Source organism: Nothobranchius furzeri, unplaced genomic scaffold (assembly GCF_043380555.1).
Source record: "Nothobranchius furzeri strain GRZ-AD unplaced genomic scaffold, NfurGRZ-RIMD1 Scf219, whole genome shotgun sequence".
Lineage (NCBI taxonomy): Eukaryota > Metazoa > Chordata > Actinopteri > Cyprinodontiformes > Nothobranchiidae > Nothobranchius > Nothobranchius furzeri.
The window spans coordinates 10,001-20,000 of NW_027223235.1; positions in this window are offsets into that span (position 1 = coordinate 10,001).

Consider the following 10,000-nt stretch of genomic DNA (forward strand, 5'->3'; position numbering starts at 1 on the left):
TTCTCGCCCCGGGACTTGGGTCATAGTATAGCCCAAGTGGAGCACTTGGGTCGGACTAGGGAGGCTGTGTCGTGCCCCCTGGAGGTCTAAAGGATGACCAGTAGTTGTGGTTCTCGCCCCGGGACTTGGGTCAGAGAATAGCCCAAGTGGGACACTTGTGTCGGACTAGGGAGGCTCTGCCGTGCCCCCTGGAGGTCTAAAGGATGACCAGTAGTTGTGGTTCTCGCCCCGGGACTTGGGTCAGAGTATAGCCCAAGTGGAGCACTTGTGTCGGACTAGGGAGGCTGTGCCGTGCCCCCTGGAGGTCTAAAGGATGACCATTAGTTGTGGTTCTCGCCCCGGGACTTGGGTCAGAGTACAGCCCAAGTGGAGCACTTGCGTCGGACTAGGGAGGCTGTGCCGGGCCCCCTGGAGGTCTAAAGGATGACCAGTAGTTGTGGTTCTCGCCCCGGGCCGTGGGTCTGAGTATGGCCCAAGTGGGACACTTGTGTCGGACTAGGGAGGCTCTGCCGTGCCCCCTTGAGGTCTAAAGGATGACCAGTAGTTGTGGTTCTCGCCCCCGGGACTTGGGTCATAGTATAGCCCAAGTGGGACACTTGTGTCGGACTAGGGAGGCTCTGCCGTGCCCCCTTGAGGTCTAAAGGATGACCATGAGGTCAAAAGGATGACCAGTAGTTGTGGTTCTCGCCCCGGGACTTGGGTCAGAGTATGGCCCAAGTGGTGCACTTGTGTCGGTCTAGGGAGGCTGTGCCGGTCCCCCTGGAGGTCTAAAGGATGACCAGTAGTTGTGGTTCTCGCCCCGGGACTTGGGTCAGAGTATAGCCCAAGTGGAGCACTTGTGTCGGACTAGGGAGGCTGTGCCGGGCCCCCTGGAGGTCTAAAGGATGACCAGTAGTTGTGGTTCTCACCCCGGGTCGTGGGTCCGAGTCTGGCCCGAGTAGAGCACTTTGGTCGGCTACCGGGGGGTGTGCCGTGCCCCCTGGAGGTCTAAAGGATGACCAGTAGTTGTGGTTCTCGCCCCGGGACTTGGGTCAGAGTATAGCCCAAGTGGAGCACTTGTGTCGGCCTAGGGAGGCTGTGCCGGGCCCCCTGGAGATCTAAAGGATGACCATGAGGTCAAAAGGATGACCAGTAGTTGTGGTTCTCGCCCCGGGACTTGGGTCAGAGTATAGCCCAAGTGGAGCACTTGTGTCGGCCTAGGGAGGCTGTGCCGGGCCCCCTGGAGGTCTAAAGGATGACCAGTAGTTGTGGTTCTCGCACCGGGACTTGGGTCAGAGTACAGCCCAAGTGGAGCACTTGTGTCGGTCTAGGGAGGCTGTGCCGGGCCCCCTGGAGGTCTAAAGGATGACCAGTAGTTGTGGTTCTCGCCCCGGGCCGTGGGTCTGAGTATGGCCCAAGTGGGGCACTTGCGTCGGACTGGGGAGGCTCTGCCGCGCCCCCTGGAGGTCAAAAGGATGACCAGTAGTTGTGGTTCTCACCCCGGGTCGTGGGTCCGAGTCTGGCCCGAGTAGAGCACTTTGGTCGGCTACCGGGGGGTGTGCCGTGCCCCCTGGAGCCATGGGAGTGAGCTCCAGCAGACTGGTATTTTTCGGAGAACCAGGCCCACACTCCTCAGACTTTGTGCCCAGGGACAGGCCACCAAAATCGGCCGCGGCTCGTGCACTTTGCCCCTGCGTTTCTCCCAGAACCAGAGCCGGAAAAATCCCAAAATTGATGCCCAGAGATAGTCGACTCTGCCTGGAATAGATTGCCACCCAAACCCGCCAACTCACGCTGGTTTTCCGATGGCCTCACCTACTAACCCGAGCATGGTCATCGCTCGCACCTTCCAAAACCTCCAGGGGCGCAGGCACTTTTCATTTACTGGCCATAAGGCCGACCGCCTTAAGCGTTAAGCGATAAGCGAAAGGCTTAGTTTGGACTTAGTTTTTGGAGCGACGAGGTCGCCGTTTTGTCAATTCTGAACCGATTTTCACGCGGTTTTCGACTGCCTGCGCCTGGGGAGCCGCCCAGAAGCCCCAGGCAGTGTTCTGGGTGGACTTCCGGACCGGTCCGGACCCGGTACCGGCCGGGGGAACCGCACCACGCCTCTCGGGCGTTTCTACACCGATTTTCGCGGGGTTTTCGACTGCATAGACGGGGCCACCTGCTGCAGGGCCCGAGGGAGGGCCTTACTGAGCTGGGTCCGACGCAGGGCCCGGTTCCTGGAGCCCGCTGGGGGGGGGGGGGGGTTCTCTAAGGCTCACGGCGGGCTGCTGAGGGGCCGGATCGGATGCAGACAGGCGCTCCTCTGCCCAGGTCTTTGCTCCCCTGCCCCACTAGGAATGGAAGACACACTGCCAACAGCTTCTGGAGGGTGATGGGCCCTGCTGCAGACCAGGTCCGACCCAGGTTTCAGCTATCCCACCCCGCAGGGACTTAAAGACACACTGCCATCAGCTTCTGGAGGCTGCTGAGCTCTACTATAGAGCAGGTCCGACCCAGGTTTCAGCTCCTGCAGCCCACTAGGACTTAAACACACACTGCCATCAGCGTCTGGATGGTGATGGGCCCTGCTGCAGACCAGGTCCGACCCAGGTTTCAGCTATCCCACCCCGCAGGGACTTAAAGACACACTGCCATCAGCTTCTGGAGGCTGCTGAGCTCTACTATAGAGCAGGTCCGACCCAGGTTTCAGCTCCTGCAGCCCACTAGGACTTAAACACACACTGCCATCAGCGTCTGGATGGTGATGGGCCCTGCTGCAGACCAGGTCCGACCCAGGTATCAGCTCCTGCACCCCGCAGGGAATTGAAGACACACTGCCATCAGCTTCTGGAGGCTGCTGAGCTCTGCTATAGACCAGGTCCGACCCAGGTTTCAGCTCCTGCACCCCGCAGGGAACTAAACACACACTGCCATCTGCAACTGGAGGCTGCTGAGCCCTGCTGCAGACCAGGTCCGACCCAGGTTATGGCTCTCCCACCCCCCTGGGACTTAAACACACACAGCCATCAGCTTCTGGATGGTGATGGGCCCTGCTGCAGACCAGGTCCGACCCAGGTTTCAGCTCCTCAACCCCGCAGGGACTTAAACCCACACCGCCATCAGCTTCTGGAGGGTGATGGGCCCTGCTGCGGGCCAGGTCCGACCCAGGTTTCAGCTCTCCCACCCCGCAGGGACTTAAACACACACAGCCATCAGCTTCTGGGGGCTGCTGAGCCCTGCTGCAGACCAGGTCCGACCCAGGTTTCAGCTCTCCCACCCCGCAGGGTCTTTAACACACACACTGCCATCAGCTGCTGGAGGCTGCTGAGCTCCGCTATAGACCAGGTCCGACCCAGGTTTCTGCTCCTGCACCCCGCAGGGAATGAAAGACACACTGCCATCAGCTTCTGGAGGCTGCTGAGCCCTGCTGCAGACCAGGTCCGACCCAGGTATCGGCTCTCCAACCAGGCAGAGACTTAAACACACACACACACACACACACTGCCATCAGCTTCTGGGGGCTGCTGAGCTCTGCTGTAGACCGGGTCCGACCCAGGTTTCTGCTCCTCCACCCCGCAGGGACTTAAACACACACTGCCACCAGCTTCTGGAGGGTGATGGGCCCTGCTTTAGACCAGGTCTGACCCGGGATATAGCTCTCCCACCCCGCAGGGACTTAAACACTCACTGCCATCAGCTGCTGGAGGCTGCCGAGCTCTGCTGCAGACCAGGTCCCACCCAGGTTTCTGCTCCTGCACCCCGCAGGGACTTAAACACACACTGCCACCAGCTTCTGGAGGGTGATGGGCCCTGCTGTGGACCAGGTCCGACCCGGATATCAGCTCTCCCACCAGGCAGGGACTTAAACACACACTGCAATCAGCTGCTGGAGGCTGCTGAGCTCTACTATAGACCAGGTCCGACCCAGGTTTCAGCTCTCCCACCAGGCAGTGACTTAAAGACACACTGCCATCAGCTGCTGGAGGCTGCTGAGCTCTTCTATAGACCAGGTCCGACCCAGGTTTCAGCTCTCACACCAGGCAGGGACTTAAACACACACTGCCATCAGCTGCTGGAGGCTGCTGAGCTCTGCTATAGACCAGGTCCGACCCAGGTTTCAGCTCTCCCACCAGGCAGGGACTTAAAGACACACTGCCATCAGCTGCTGGAGGCTGCCGAGCCCTGCTGCAGACCATGTCCGACCCAGGTTTCAGCTCTCCCACCAGGCAGGGACTTAGAGGCACGCTGCCATCAGCTTCTGGAGGCTGCTGAGCTCTGCCATAGACCAGGTCCGACCGAGGTTTCAGCTCTCCCACCCCGCAGGGACTTAAACACACACTGCCATCAGCTGCTGGAGGCTGCTGAGCTCTGCTATAGACCAGGTCCGACCCGGGATATAGCTCTCCCACCCCGCAGGGACTTAAACACACACTGCCATCAGCTGCTGGAGGCTGCTGAGCTCTTCTATAGACCAGGTCCGACCCAGGTTTCAGCTCTCCCACCCCGCAGGGACTTGAACACACACTGCCATCAGCTTCTGGAGGCTGCTGAGCTCTGCTATAGACCAGGTCCGACCCAGGTTTCTGCTCCTCCACCCCGCAGGGAATTAAAGACACACTGCCATCAGCTTCTGGATGGTGATGGGCCCTGCTGCAGACCAAGTCCGACCCGGGTTACAGCTCTCCCACCAGGCAGGGAATTAAACACACACTGCCATCAGCTGCTGGAGGCTGCTGAGCTCCGCTATAGACCAGGTCCGACCCGGGTTCCTGCTCCTGCACCCCGCAGGGACCAAAACACACACACTGCCATCAGCTTCTGGAGGCTGCTGAGCTCTTCTATAGACCAGGTCCGACCCAGGTTTCAGCTCTCCCACCAGGCAGGGACTTAAACACACACTGCCATCACCTTCTGCTGGCTGCTGAGCTCTGCTGCAGACCAGGTCCGACCCAGGTTTCAGCTCCTGCACCCCGCAGGGAACTAAACACACACTGCCGTCACCTTCTGCTGGCTGCTGAGCCCTGCTGCAGACCAGGTCCGACCCAGGTTTCAGCTCCTGCACCCCGCAGTGGATTAAAGACACACTGCCATCAGGTTCTGGAGGCTGCTGAGCTCTGCTGCAGACCAGGTCCGACCCAGGTTATGGCTCTCCCACCCCGCAGGGACTTAAACACACACCGCCGTCAGCTTCTGGATGGTGATGGGCCCTGCTGCAGACCAGGTCCGACCCACGTTTCAGCTCTCCCACCCCGCAGGGGATGAAACACACACTGCCATCAGCTTCTGGAGGCTGCTGAGCTCTGCTAAAGACCAGGTCCGACCCAGCTTTCAGCTCTCCCACCAGGCAGGGAGTTAAAGACACACTGTCATCGGCTTCTGGAGGGTGCTGAGCCCTGCTGCACACCAAGTCTGACCCAGGTTTCAGCTCATCCACCCCGCAGGGACCTAAACACACACTGCCATCAGCTTCTGAGTGGTAATGGGCCCTGCTGCAGACCAGGTCCGACCCAGGTTTCAGCTCCTCCACCCCGCCATCACCAGCTGGAGGCTGGCTGCTGCTCCTGCACCCTGCCATCAGCTGCTGGAGGCTTCTGTTCCTCCACCCCGCCATCAGCAGCTGGAGGCTGGCTGCTGGAGGCTGGCTGCTGCTCCTCCACCCCGCCATCACCAGCTGGAGGCTGGTTGCAGCTCCTGCACCCCGCCATCAGCTGCTGGAGGCTGCCTGCAGCCCCTGCACCCCGCCATCAGCTGCTGGAGGCTGGCTGCAGCTCCTGCACACCGCCATCAGCTGCTGGAGGCTGCCTGCAGCTCCTGCACCCCGCCATCAGCTGCTGGAGGCTGGCTGCTGCTCCTGCACCCCGCCAGCAGCTGCTGGAGGCTGGCTGCTGCTCCTCCACCCAACCATCAGCTGCTGGACGCTGGCTGCTGCTCCTGCACCCCGCCATCAGCTGCTGGAGGCTGGCTGCTGCTCCTCCACCACCCAACCATCAGCTGCTGGACGCTGGCTGCAGCTCCTCCACCCCGCCATCAGCTGCTGGTGGCTGGCTGCAGCTCCTTCACCCCGCCATCAGCTGCTGGTGGCTGGCTGCAGCTCCTTCACCCCGCCATCACCAGCTGGAGGCTGGCTGCTGCTCCTGCACCCCGCCATCAGCTGCTGGAGGCTGCCTGCAGCTCCTGCGCCCCGCCATCAGCTGCTGGAGGCTGGCTGCTGCTCCTGCACCCTGCCATCAGCTGTTCGAGGCTGGCTGCAGCTCCTCCACCCCACCATCACCAGCTGGAGGCTGGTTGCAGCTCCTGCACCCAGTCATCAGCAGCTGGAGGCTGCCTGCTGCTCCTGCACCCCGCCATCAGCTGCTGGAGGCTGCCTGCAGCTCCTGCACCCCGCCATCATTTGCTGGAGGCTGGCTGCAGCTCCTGCAACCCGCCATCAGCTGCTGGAGGCTGGCTGCTGCTCCTCCACCCCACCATGACCTGCTGGAGGCTGGCTGCAGCTCCTTCACACCGCCATCAGCTGATGGATGCTGGCTGAACGCTGGAGGCTGGCTGCTGCTCCCACACACCGCCATCAGCTCCTGGAGGCTGGCTGGCTGCTGGAGGCTGTCTGCTGCTGCTCCTCCACCCCGCCATCACCAGCTGGAGGCTGGCTGCTGGAGGCTGGCTGCAGCTCCTGCACCCCACCATCAGCTGCTGGAGGCTGGCTTCTGCTCCTCCACCCCGCCATCAGCTGCTGGGGGCTGGCTGCTGGAGGCTGGCTGCAGCTCCTCCACCCCGCCATCACCAGCTGGAGGCTGGTTGCAGCTCCTGCACCCCGCCATCAGCTGCTGGAGGCTGCCTGCTGCTCCTGCACCCCGCCATCAGCTGCTGGAGGCTGCCTGCACCTCCTGCACCCCGCCATCAGCTGCTGGAGGCTGGCTTCTGCTCCTCCACCCCGCCATCAGCTGATGGAGGCTGCTGCTTCTCCACCCCGCCATCACTAGCTGGAGGCTGGCTGCTGGAGGCTGGCTGCAGCTCCTCCACCCCGCCATCAGCTGCTGGAGGCTGCCTGCAGCTTCTGCACCCCGCCATCACCAGCTGGAGGCTGGCTTCTGCTCCTCCACCCCGCCATCAGCTGATGGAGGCTGCCTGCTTCTCCACCCCGCCATCACTAGCTGGAGGCTGGCTGCTGGAGGCTGGCTGCAGCTCCTCCACCCCGCCATCAGCTGCTGGAGGCTGGCTGCTGCTCCTGCACCCCGCCATCAGCTGCTGGAGGCTGGCTGCTGCTCCTCCACCCAACCATCAGCTGCTGGACGCTGGCTGCAGCTCCTCCACCCCACCATCAGCTGCTGGACGCTGGCTGCAGCTCCTCCACCCCGCCATCAGCTGCTGGAGGCTGCCTGCAGCTCCTGCACCCCGCCATCAGCTGCTGGAGGCTGCCTGCAGCTCCTGCACCCCGCCATCAGCTGCTGGTGGCTGGCTGCAGCTCCTTCACCCCGCCATCACCAGCTGGAGGCTGGCTGCTGCTCCTGCACCCCGCCATCAGCTGCTGGAGGCTGCCTGCAGCTCCTGCGCCCCGCCATCAGCTGCTGGAGGCTGGCTGCTGCTCCTGCACCCTGCCATCAGCTGTTCGAGGCTGGCTGCAGCTCCTCCACCCCACCATCACCAGCTGGAGGCTGGTTGCAGCTCCTGCACCCCCGTCATCAGCAGCTGGAGGCTGCCTGCTGCTCCTGCACCCCGCCATCAGCTGCTGGAGGCTGCCTGCAGCTCCTGCACCCCGCCATCATTTGCTGGAGGCTGGCTGCAGCTCCTGCAACCCGCCATCAGCTGCTGGAGGCTGGCTGCTGCTCCTCCACCCCACCATGACCTGCTGGAGGCTGGCTGCAGCTCCTTCACACCGCCATCAGCTGATGGATGCTGGCTGAACGCTGGAGGCTGGCTGCTGCTCCCACACACCGCCATCAGCTCCTGGAGGCTGGCTGGCTGCTGGAGGCTGTCTGCTGCTGCTCCTCCACCCCGCCATCACCAGCTGGAGGCTGGCTGCTGGAGGCTGGCTGCAGCTCCTGCACCCCACCATCAGCTGCTGGAGGCTGGCTTCTGCTCCTCCACCCCGCCATCAGCTGCTGGGGGCTGGCTGCTGGAGGCTGGCTGCAGCTCCTCCACCCCGCCATCACCAGCTGGAGGCTGGTTGCAGCTCCTGCACCCCGCCATCAGCTGCTGGAGGCTGCCTGCTGCTCCTGCACCCCGCCATCAGCTGCTGGAGGCTGCCTGCACCTCCTGCACCCCGCCATCAGCTGCTGGAGGCTGGCTTCTGCTCCTCCACCCCGCCATCAGCTGATGGAGGCTGCCTGCTTCTCCACCCCGCCATCACTAGCTGGAGGCTGGCTGCTGGAGGCTGGCTGCAGCTCCTCCACCCGCCATCAGCTGCTGGAGGCTGCCTGCAGCTCCTGCACCCCGCCATCACCAGCTGGAGGCTGGCTTCTGCTCCTCCACCCCGCCATCAGCTGATGGAGGCTGCCTGCTTCTCCACCCCGCCATCACTAGCTGGAGGCTGGCTGCTGGAGGCTGGCTGCAGCTCCTCCACCCCGCCATCAGCTGCTGGAGGCTGGCTGCTGCTCCTGCACCCCGCCATCAGCTGCTGGAGGCTGGCTGCTGCTCCTCCACCCAACCATCAGCTGCTGGACGCTGGCTGCAGCTCCTCCACCCCACCATCAGCTGCTGGACGCTGGCTGCAGCTCCTCCACCCCGCCATCAGCTGCTGGAGGCTGCCTGCAGCTCCTGCACCCCGCCATCAGCTGCTGGAGGCTGCCTGCAGCTCCTGCACCCCGCCATCACCAGCTGGAGGCTGGCTTCTGCTCCTCCACCCCGCCATCAGCTGATGGAGGCTGCCTGCTTCTCCACCCCGCCATCACTAGCTGGAGGCTGGCTGCTGGAGGCTGGCTGCTGCTCCTCCACCCAACCATCAGCTGCTGGACGCTGGCTGCAGCTCCTCCACCCCACCATCAGCTGCTGGACGCTGGCTGCAGCTCCTGCACCCCGCCATCAGCTGCTGGAGGCTGGCTTCTGCTCCTCCACCCCGCCATCAGCTGCTGGAGGCTGCCTGCTGCTCCTGCACCCCGCCATCAGCTGCTGGAGGCTGGCTGCTGCTCCTGCACCCCGCCATCAGCTGCTGGAGGCTGGCTGCTGGAGGCTGGCTGCAGCTCCTCCACCCCACCATCAGCTGCTGGACGCTGGCTGCAGCTCCTCCACCCCACCATCAGCTGCTGGACGCTGGCTGCAGCTCCTGCACCCCGCCATCAGCTGCTGGAGGCTGGCTTCTGCTCCTCCACCCCGCCATCAGCTGACGGAGGCTGCCTGCTTCTCCACCCCGCCATCACTAGCTGGAGGCTGGCTGCTGGAGGCTGGCTGCAGCTCCTCCACCCCACCATCAGCTGCTGGACGCTGGCTGCAGCTCCTGCACCCCGCCATCAGCTGCTGGAGGCTGGCTTCTGCTCCTCCACCCCGCCATCAGCTGACGGAGGCTGCCTGCTTCTCCACCCCGCCATCACTAGCTGGAGGCTGGCTGCTGGAGGCTGGCTGCAGCTCCTCCACCCCGCCATCAGCTGCTGGAGGCTGGCTGCTGCTCCTGCACCCCGCCATCAGCTGCTGGACGCTGGCTGCAGCTCCTCCACCCCGCCATCACCAGCTGGAGGCTGCCTGCTGCTCTTCCACCCCGCCATCAGCTGATGGACGCTGGCTGCAGCTCCTCCACCCCGCCATCAGCTGCTGGAGGCTGGCTGGCCGCTGGAGGCTGGCTGCTGCTCCCACACACCGCCATCAGCTGCTGGAGGCTGGCTGGCTGCTGGAGGCTGGCTGCTGCTGCTCCTCCTCCCCGCCATCACCAGCTGGAGGCTGGCTGCTGCTCCTACACCCCGCCATCAGCTGATGGAGGCTGCCTGCTCCTCCGCCCCGCCATCACCCAGCTGGAGGCTGGCTGCTGGAGGCTGGCTGCAGCTCCTTCACCCCGCCATCACCAGCTGGAGGCTGGCTTCTGCTCCTGCACCCCGCCATCAGCTGCTGG